Genomic DNA, 8565 nt, shown 5'->3' on the forward strand with positions numbered 1-8565 from the left:
TGTACCGTACTCCTTTTCTAAAGATCAGGAGCTGCATGACGCCAAGTCGCTTAGCTCTTTAAGAAGCATGACTACGCAATGCCAGCTACTGCACTAGCAGGGCAGTTGAGAGAGACCTGTTCTGTTAGCGTTTTACTTCTGCCAATTGGAGTAGATTTCCCCTTCTTAACCAGGGTGCCCCAAGACAAGGCCTGGGGCACTCTCTTTCTCTTGCTGTGTTGTGTCCCGGAACTTAGGATTTCACTAGGTCTCCTTGTCTCTGTTGCTGAATTCAGATCTCCACATGCAGCCGTTCCACTGGTTCAGTTTTGTGGAAGAGAAGGAGTGTCTGCATCCAGGCATCTGTGCTGGCCTGTCCTTGAGGTCCGGACAGGACACGGCCTCAGCTGCAGCCACCTTCTGGGCACCTTCGCTACATTTCCTTTTAAAAGGAATGATGCTTTCTAATTCATTCTCCTGCCTCGAGATTGCCCGTGTTGGCATCAGCTTCGAACCTTGGCCCAGAAAATTCCTAGCGCGCCTATGTTGATCTCAGCTTAGCCTCACATTAGGTACACAGGCCACAGGCCATCTTAATCTTGTGGTCAACCTGGAGCGTTTTTTCTTGCTGGTCACTGACAGGCTGGTCTCTGAAACCCAGTCTCCGTGGGGCGGCTTCAGCTCCCACTGTGGACTTGTGACAAAGACAAGCTGTTTGAGGAAATGGAAAATGAGGGAAGCTTCCACACCCCCAGTTTCTGGTTCTTTCTACGGCAACAAATTACCAAGCATAGTGGCTTTGTGTGGTTTTACTACCTGACAGTTGTTGGCCATGACGTGTGCTAGTCATTCTGGGTTAGGTCAGGGTGTCACCAAGAATAAGCTCCTTTGGGGGTGCTCTGGTGTAAGTGTTGCGCTTACATATAAAATCATTTTTTGTGAACTAAAAACCATTTGGAGCCGGGCGATGGTGGCGCACGCCTTTAATCCCAGCACTCGGGAGGCAGAGGCAGGCAGATCTCTGTGAGTTCGAGACCAGCCTGGTCTACAGAGCTAGTACCAGGACAGGCTCCAAAGCCGCAGAGAAACCCTGTCTCGAAAAACCAAAAAATAAAAATAAAAATAAAAACCACCTGGGGTTATTTGAACACTTAGAAAAAAAGGAAGAAAGAAAGAAAGAAAGGAAGGAAGGAAGGAAGGAAGGAAGGAAGGAAGGAAAAGAAAAACACACTCCAGAGTTGCTTGCAGGCAGATTTTATGGAGGCATTTTTTCAGTTGAGAGTTGCCTGTGTCCCTTGGCTTGTGACCTTTTCCTTCCCAAGTGGCTGTTGTCTTTCAAGTGTCTTCCACACCAACTCCTCTGCTGCCTTTTTCCATTTAAGGAAATTTCTGAAGTCAGAGCCCGCTGAGGTAATCCAGGATCCATCTGTTCAGTAACCTTAGTTCTCCTCTACACAGGGTATCCTCGGGGGCAGGATGGTCTGTTTGCCACCACCTGTACAGTATGCAGAGCCTAGTGCAAACCCTCCTTTAGGGGACAGCTGTCCCTTAGACAGGTTAGTCAGGTTGTGGAAATCTGGTCTCAGGGCAGGGCCTCCCTGGCTCCAGGGGAGACAGTGCAGAAGTCAGTTCAAAAACAGAGTGGTAGGAACCAGGAGACTTGAGGGACTGTTGGGGAGGGGGGGAGATTAAAAACAAGGACCTTGCTATAGAGCACCAAATGGTGAAAAATGCCTAAGAGAGAAACAGCCAAGGCCAAGGAATGTGTTAGGCCACTGGCCACCTATGCCTTGTCTTCCATGCCTTGGAGACAGACTGTAGTTTTGTTCTTGTTTTTGAGACAGGGTTTCACTGTGTAGCCCTGGCTATCCTGGGACTCACTCTGTAGACCTGGCTGGCCTCGAATTTACAGAGATCCTCCTGCCTCTACTTCCCGATTGCTGGGGTTAAAGTTATGTACCACAACCACCTGGGCGACAGACTGTGTTTTACATGGGGATGTCATGTAGAAGGTTGCAGAGTTCTGGGTCAGGTGCAAGTCATGGAAAAAAGGGAAGGGTGGGTGAACCCTCTACCTTTCGGACAGAAGCCTAGCTAACAGAAGTGTAGTGCACTTTTTGATTAATGATTGATGTGTATGAGTCCAGATCACTGCAGGCCATGCCATTCCTTTGGCTGGAGGTTCTGGATGGTATATGAAAGTAGGCCAAGAAAAGCAAAAGGAACAAGCCAATAAACAGCACTCCTCCATGTCCTCAACATCAGTTCCTACCTTGAGTTCCTGCCCCGACCTCTCTGGATGATGGACTACAGGCTGCAAGATGAAATAAACCTTGTTGTAATAGGAGCGGCGGGGCTGCGTCCCCGGCACCCCGGCCACCTGGCTAGCTTATGCCCCGAAATAACAACACACGAACTGTATTCTTTTAAACACTGCCTAGCCCATTAGTTTCAACCTCTTAACCCATTTCTTATAATCTATGTAGCACCACGAGGTGTGCTTACCAGGAAGATTCTAGCCTACGTCCATCCTGGGTCGGAGTTCATTGCGTCTGCCTCAGAGAGCAGAGCTATCATGTCTGCCAAGGAGAGGGGAGCATGGCCTCTGCTCCAGAGAGCAGAGCTGTCGAGTCTGAGCTCACTTCCTCTTCCTCCCAGCATTCTGTTCTGTTTACTCCTCCCACCTATGTTTTAACCTATCAGGACCAAGCAGTTTCTTTATTACTTAACCAATGAAATCAACAGATTGATATATGACACTCCCACATCAAAACCTTTTCTCCTCAGGCTGATTTTGGTCATGGTGTTTTAGCACATGAATAGAAACCCTTACTAAGACAGCCATCTTTCTCCATGAGAAAAGCTTTTTAGATTAATGCAGGTGCCCAATAGCCCATGTGTCTAGGGGCCATTTATGGGATAGCAGAGCAATAGACCACTCCATTACAAAGAAAATTCTGTTGGGCATTGCTGTTCTTAAGTCAGCAGATAATAGCATCTGTATAAAGAATGGTAAATGAGATTTAATGATCTATTTTATTTCTTTCAGATTCACTTTTATTTTCTTTTTCCTCCTCACACACAGAACTTCTCCACACACATTTCCTGAAGCTATAAAGTTAGCTGCTGTTGGCAAGGAACTATTTTATCTCTAAAACTTTGCTGGTGCCGGATGGTGGTGGTATAGGCTTTTAACTCCAGAACTCGGGAGGCAGAGATACGTGGATCTCTGTGAGTTTAAAGTCAGCCTAGTCTACAAAGGAGTTCCAGCACAGCCAGGACTACACAGAGAAACCCTGTCTTGGGGAAAAAAACTTTGTTGCTATCAAAATATGACAGTTACTAGTGTTAAATGCATGAAATATTTACACATACAACACATAAATCTTTAGATGTTTGGCAATTAAACTACATAAGAAGACAATACACATGCACTTACGTAGTGATGAGGGAGCGGGCCTGCTTTTTGTCCCACTCGGCTCCCGCACGGCTAGCTTTACACCCAAAATAACAACACAAACACAAAACAGAAGACCCACCTACATCACACTTACATGAACACACACATGTACACATGCACATGTTTGAAATTGGGAGCTCACTGGCCCCTATCTGGGTGTGCACTATTTCAAAGGGCAGCAGAGACAGCAGGGAATTGCTTTAGAGGACACTGAATCTCATGCTCCAGAAGCACATTGTAGTATTCACTCTACCTCTCCCAGGGTGGCCTCAGAATCCTAGAATGGCAGGTCCTAAAATGGAGACAGGCAGCACCACAATTTTTGTGCTGCCCTTCACCTAAGCAGGCACTGTGACTCTGAACACAACTCACCCTCAAAATTTGTCATGTTTGCTCTTGGTTCTTAGCTGGTGAGCTCCATCAATTTTGCATGCAACTAACCGTTACTTTTTTCTTGGTAACTTTAGACCTGGAAGGTAACTAAGGGATGTCATTACTTCACCTCTACTGTGCATCTTTTTTTAAAAAGATTTATTTATTTATTATGTATACAGTGTTCTGCCTACATGCATGCCTGCAGGCCAGAAGAGGGCACCAGACCTCATTACAGATGGTTGTAAGCCACCACGTGGTTGCTTGGAATTGAACTCAGGACCTTTAGATGTGCAGGCGGTACTCTTAACCACTGAGCCATCTCTCCAGCCCCCTACTGTTTGTCTTATCTGTGCTGTGGGTCTCCTTTTTTTATTTTGTTTTGTTTTGATTTTTATTTTTTGACACAAGGTTTCTCTGTGTCACCTTGGCTGTCCTGGAACTCACTCTGTTGACCAGGCTGGCCTCGAACTCATAGAGATCTACCTGCCTCTGCCTCCCGAGTACTGGGATTAAAGGGTCGCGCCACCACTGCCTAGCACTTTTAAGATTTTTTTTTTATGGTTCTCCTTGTGGTTTTAATGCAATTATTCTGTTGGTTTTCACAAGATTGTCCTCTGGAGACCTCCAAACAGTATCCTACACACCACCACATTCTTGAAAAGAAACAGGAAGTTGACATGCTGGACCCTTCTTCACAAAATGTGCTTCTTCAGGGCAGGCTGTGAGATGCTTCTGTTCTTCTAAAGGATGTGGCTTTAGGAACTCCTGAGTGGTTTCAAAGAAGCCTGCAGGCATAAGTGCTGCAGAAACCCTATGTGTCTGTTCTGAGCTGGGCAGCGAATTTAGATAAATCCTAAGTCTTGAACTAGGACTCTGTTCTTAATATTTCAGAACTTTTTCATTCAGAGTCTGTAGCATGGGGCCCACATTGAGAATGAGAGGAGAGCATCTGGGAGCCTATTTTTAAAACCTCTGTATAAGAGGAAGATCAGACCCTCCTCTTGGCTGTGTGTCTCTGGAGCTCTCTGCTGTTCGGGCTGCTGGTGAAGAGCTACACTCGGTCAGGTTCGACTGACAGGGCTTCTCAATCTTCACCATAGCGGGCATGTGGATAGCAAGGTAAGAGAAGGCCATGGGGCTGGGGCTGGGGGTATTGAGGAGCTGACTGTGCAGCCGAGTAGAGGACCACAAGGATGGGAACACAGCCTCATTAGAAGGCAGGTTCAGGCAACTGCGCTTGCCTGAACTAGGCAGTCTCCAAGGCAGCACAGGAGCCACTGACCCCTTCCAGCTGGATGCTGCGGGAAGCCTATTTTTTTTAAATCTCTCTTTAAATGTCCATTTTCAGTAGAGTTTTGTTTTCACTTTGTCAGAATAGCTGACAACTTTCCATTGAGAATTTTGATCTATCATTATACTAAGCATTTCCCCTTGAAAACCCCACCCAAAATAGCAGAATCCTTGAGTTAAAGAACTCTCTTAGAAATACTGATATTTTTAAAAGAAAGAAAAGTATTTACATTGCTTTAGCTTGACAAATAGAAATAATCTTTTTGCTGTTGTTCTACTCAGGTGAACATAAAAGTGTCAGGCCACTTATTGGCAAGCCATGGGTGAGCATTGCTCATGGACAGGCAGACTTGCCACAGATCACAGTGCAGGAGTGCCGTGTTTAAACAAACTTTAGGAAGAAGTTATCAAGGCTCTTCTAGTAACACAACCAAGGTTTGGGAATGACAAAAGCAAAAGAAGTTTAGTGATCAAAGCAGCTCCAGAAGGGATCAATCTGAGCCCTCATCACAGCTCTTCACAATTGATGGCTTCAGGCGGTGTGGGGGGGGGCACAACCAGACATGATGACAACAATGATGACGACACTTGGTTTTCTTTAAGACCACTGGGTGTGTGATCATGCTCCAATAAGTATATAGGCGATACAAAGTAGACTTGATGGAATTGGTTGGAGGGGGTCGGGGGGGTGAGGTGGGGGCACAAGGGTGGGAAGGTTAACCTGGGAAGAATGTGAAGCAAGTAGATTGTGTGAAATTCCCAAATAACTAATAAAAATATTATGTTGCTGTGGCGGGGGAGGGGAGATAACACTTGCTTACTGTTCGAACCCCATCTGCTCCCTGATTCTTTGAGTGGTTCACAGGAGACATTGGAGGCCATGTCAGAGGCCAGCTCTTATCAATGCTTCTTAAGTCTGTCCTCGAACCTTTTGCCAGTAGCAAGTGGACAATGTCTGCAGAACCCTTCCAGGCAGCCGCGTGCAGAACTGGATCTCCCGGCTTGTTTGCTTTGCCAGTTCTGCCCGAAATCTGGCTGAGTTAGCAGCACCTGTGCTATACCTCTGTGGCCCCCATAACAGGGCCAGTACAGGGCTGGGTTTCCGGTGGCTTTGTCCAAGCCCTCCATACCCACTTGATTGCCCAGAGTACTCTCGCAAGCAGCTCAAATTACCTCTTTTTGCAGCTTCATGCTATGGACTGTCAATGAATCCGTCCTGCTGAGCCGCATAGTTGCTCAGGGTCAGGCCTGCCTTGCCTTTGCAGGTCCCTTTCCAGCACCTGGTGTCATTAATGTCTGTAGTGTAGATAATATCTCCTTCCCTAGATAGTAACTCCTTTCTCAAAGTACAATTCATCTGGAGTTCTGGGTTCAGAAATATACAGAACTCTGAAGACTTTAACTTGCCCTAGTTTGACCAGTGTAGGGGGTGGCGTGAACATGGCACAGTGCGGAGTGGCAAGCCTAAGCTGCCCCACATGCTCTGGAAAACTGGGCACCAAGCCTGCAGCTGGCTGCAGCAGCTCTTGACCTTTGCTCAGCCCATGCAGGACACTAGAACCATCCAAGCTCAGCCTATTTCTTTTTAAAACATGAATTTTGTACGGGTTGATCACTTTCTGTGTTATTTGAGATTTAATTATGATTTTATGTGCAGGGGTGTTTTTCCTGAACATATGTAAGTCCACTGTATGCACTCTTGGTGCCCATGGAGGTCAAATGAGGACGCCAGATTCTCTGGAATTGGAAATCGTAAGCCACCTTGTAGGTATTGGGTGCCAGTCCTCTACAAAAACAAGTATTCTTAACTACTAAGCCACCTCAATCCCCCTGTTTCATTTTTGATGGTGTATGTATGTATACATAGAAATTTCAAGACACTTTATTAACAAAAGTATGTACTTAATAAAAAATAACTTGGATTCAAGATAGACAACAACAGTCTTCTGTATAAGAACTTTTCACACTTGCAAACCCAAAACTACTAACACTAACAGAAATAGCAAAAGAGAAAATGCTTTGTAGGGGGACTAAAAAGATAAACCAAAGATTAAAAGCAAGCGTTACAAGATCCGAAAAAATTGGGAGCATGGGAGTAGGGGAAGAAGGAAGGGCTGAAGGGGAGGGGGAGGGGAAAGGGGGAGGGGAAAGGAGAACTTGAGGGAACGGGGTAGTTGAAATGGAGGAAGGACAGAGACAGAGAGCAAGGAAAGGGATATCTTGATTGAGTCATTATGGGATTAGCAAGAAACCTAGCACTAGAGAAATTCCCAGGGATCCACAAGGATGACCTCAGAGCTAAGACCCTAAACAATAGAGGAGAGGGTGCCTGAACTGGCCTTACCCTGTAGTCAGATTGATGACTGTCTTAAATGTAACCATAGAACCTTCATCCAGCAACTGATGGAAGCAGAGGCAGAGATTCACAGCAGAACACTGGGCTGAGCTCTCAAAGTCCAGTTGAAGAGTGGGAAGACTAAGAATAGGAACAAAGAGGTCAAGACCATGATGGAGACACCCACTGAAATAGTTTACCTGAGCTAATGGGAGCTCACCAACTCCAGACAGACAGGGAAGGAACCAGCATAGAACCATGCTAGTCCCTCTGAATGTGGGTGACAGTTGTATGGCTGGAGCAGACTGCAGGGCCACTGGCAGTGAGACCAGGATTTATTCCTACTGCTGGTGCTGACTTTTTAAAACTCGTTCTCTTTAATGGATATCTTGCTCAGCCTAGATGTAGTAGGGAGGACCTTGGACCTTCCTCAAAGCAAGGTGCCTTACCCTCTCTAAGAAGTGGATGGAGAGTAAAGAGAGGGGAAGGTGGAGAGACCAGGAGGAGGGGAGGGAGTGGAAACTGGGATTGGGATGTAAAATGAAAAAGATAGTTTTTTTAAAATAAAATAAGAATAGGAATGTTAATTCAAAATCAATCAAACAAACAAAAAAGCACGTGTTATGCTTCTAGAGGGCCCAAATTCAGTTCCTAGCAGCCACCACCAGGTGGCTCACAACCACTTGTCTCCAGCTCCAGGAGGCCCAATGGCTCTAGGTTCTGCACATACCTGCACTCTTGTACACATATGCCGCACACATGCCCCACCATATATACATAATACATATATATAATTTAAAATAAAATAAATATTTAAAAATAAAAAGTAGAATGCTTTGTGACCTGATATGGTGACAATGCTTGTAATCCCAGCACTCAAGAGATGGAGGCACATTAAAAACTCAAGGACATTTTTGGTAATACAGAGAATTCAAGACCATCCTGTGCTATATGAAAGCCTATCTCAAACACAACAATAAAAACACTTTAGAATGGGTTGAGCCATAAAGGGCAGGGCTTTTATACAGAAAACTAGAAAATCTCATTGCCAATGTTTTGTAAAATTAAAATCCTTGGTTTTAAAATTATGCATTTTTTATCCAACTCTTTTTCTGTTCTGGAATTA

General features: G+C 45.4%; 1 pseudogene; it reads right to left on the reverse strand.

The window, feature by feature from the left end:
• Nucleotides 1-243: 243 nt before the first annotated feature.
• On the reverse strand, nt 244-6546 carry LOC126493538 (osteoclast-stimulating factor 1-like; annotated as a pseudogene).
• Nucleotides 6547-8565: the final 2019 nt, after the last annotated feature.

This window comes from Alexandromys fortis, unplaced genomic scaffold, assembly GCF_014885135.2.
Source record: "Alexandromys fortis isolate MF-2015 unplaced genomic scaffold, M_Fortis_MF-2015_v1.1 scaffold_324, whole genome shotgun sequence".
Taxonomy (NCBI): Eukaryota; Metazoa; Chordata; class Mammalia; order Rodentia; family Cricetidae; genus Alexandromys; species Alexandromys fortis.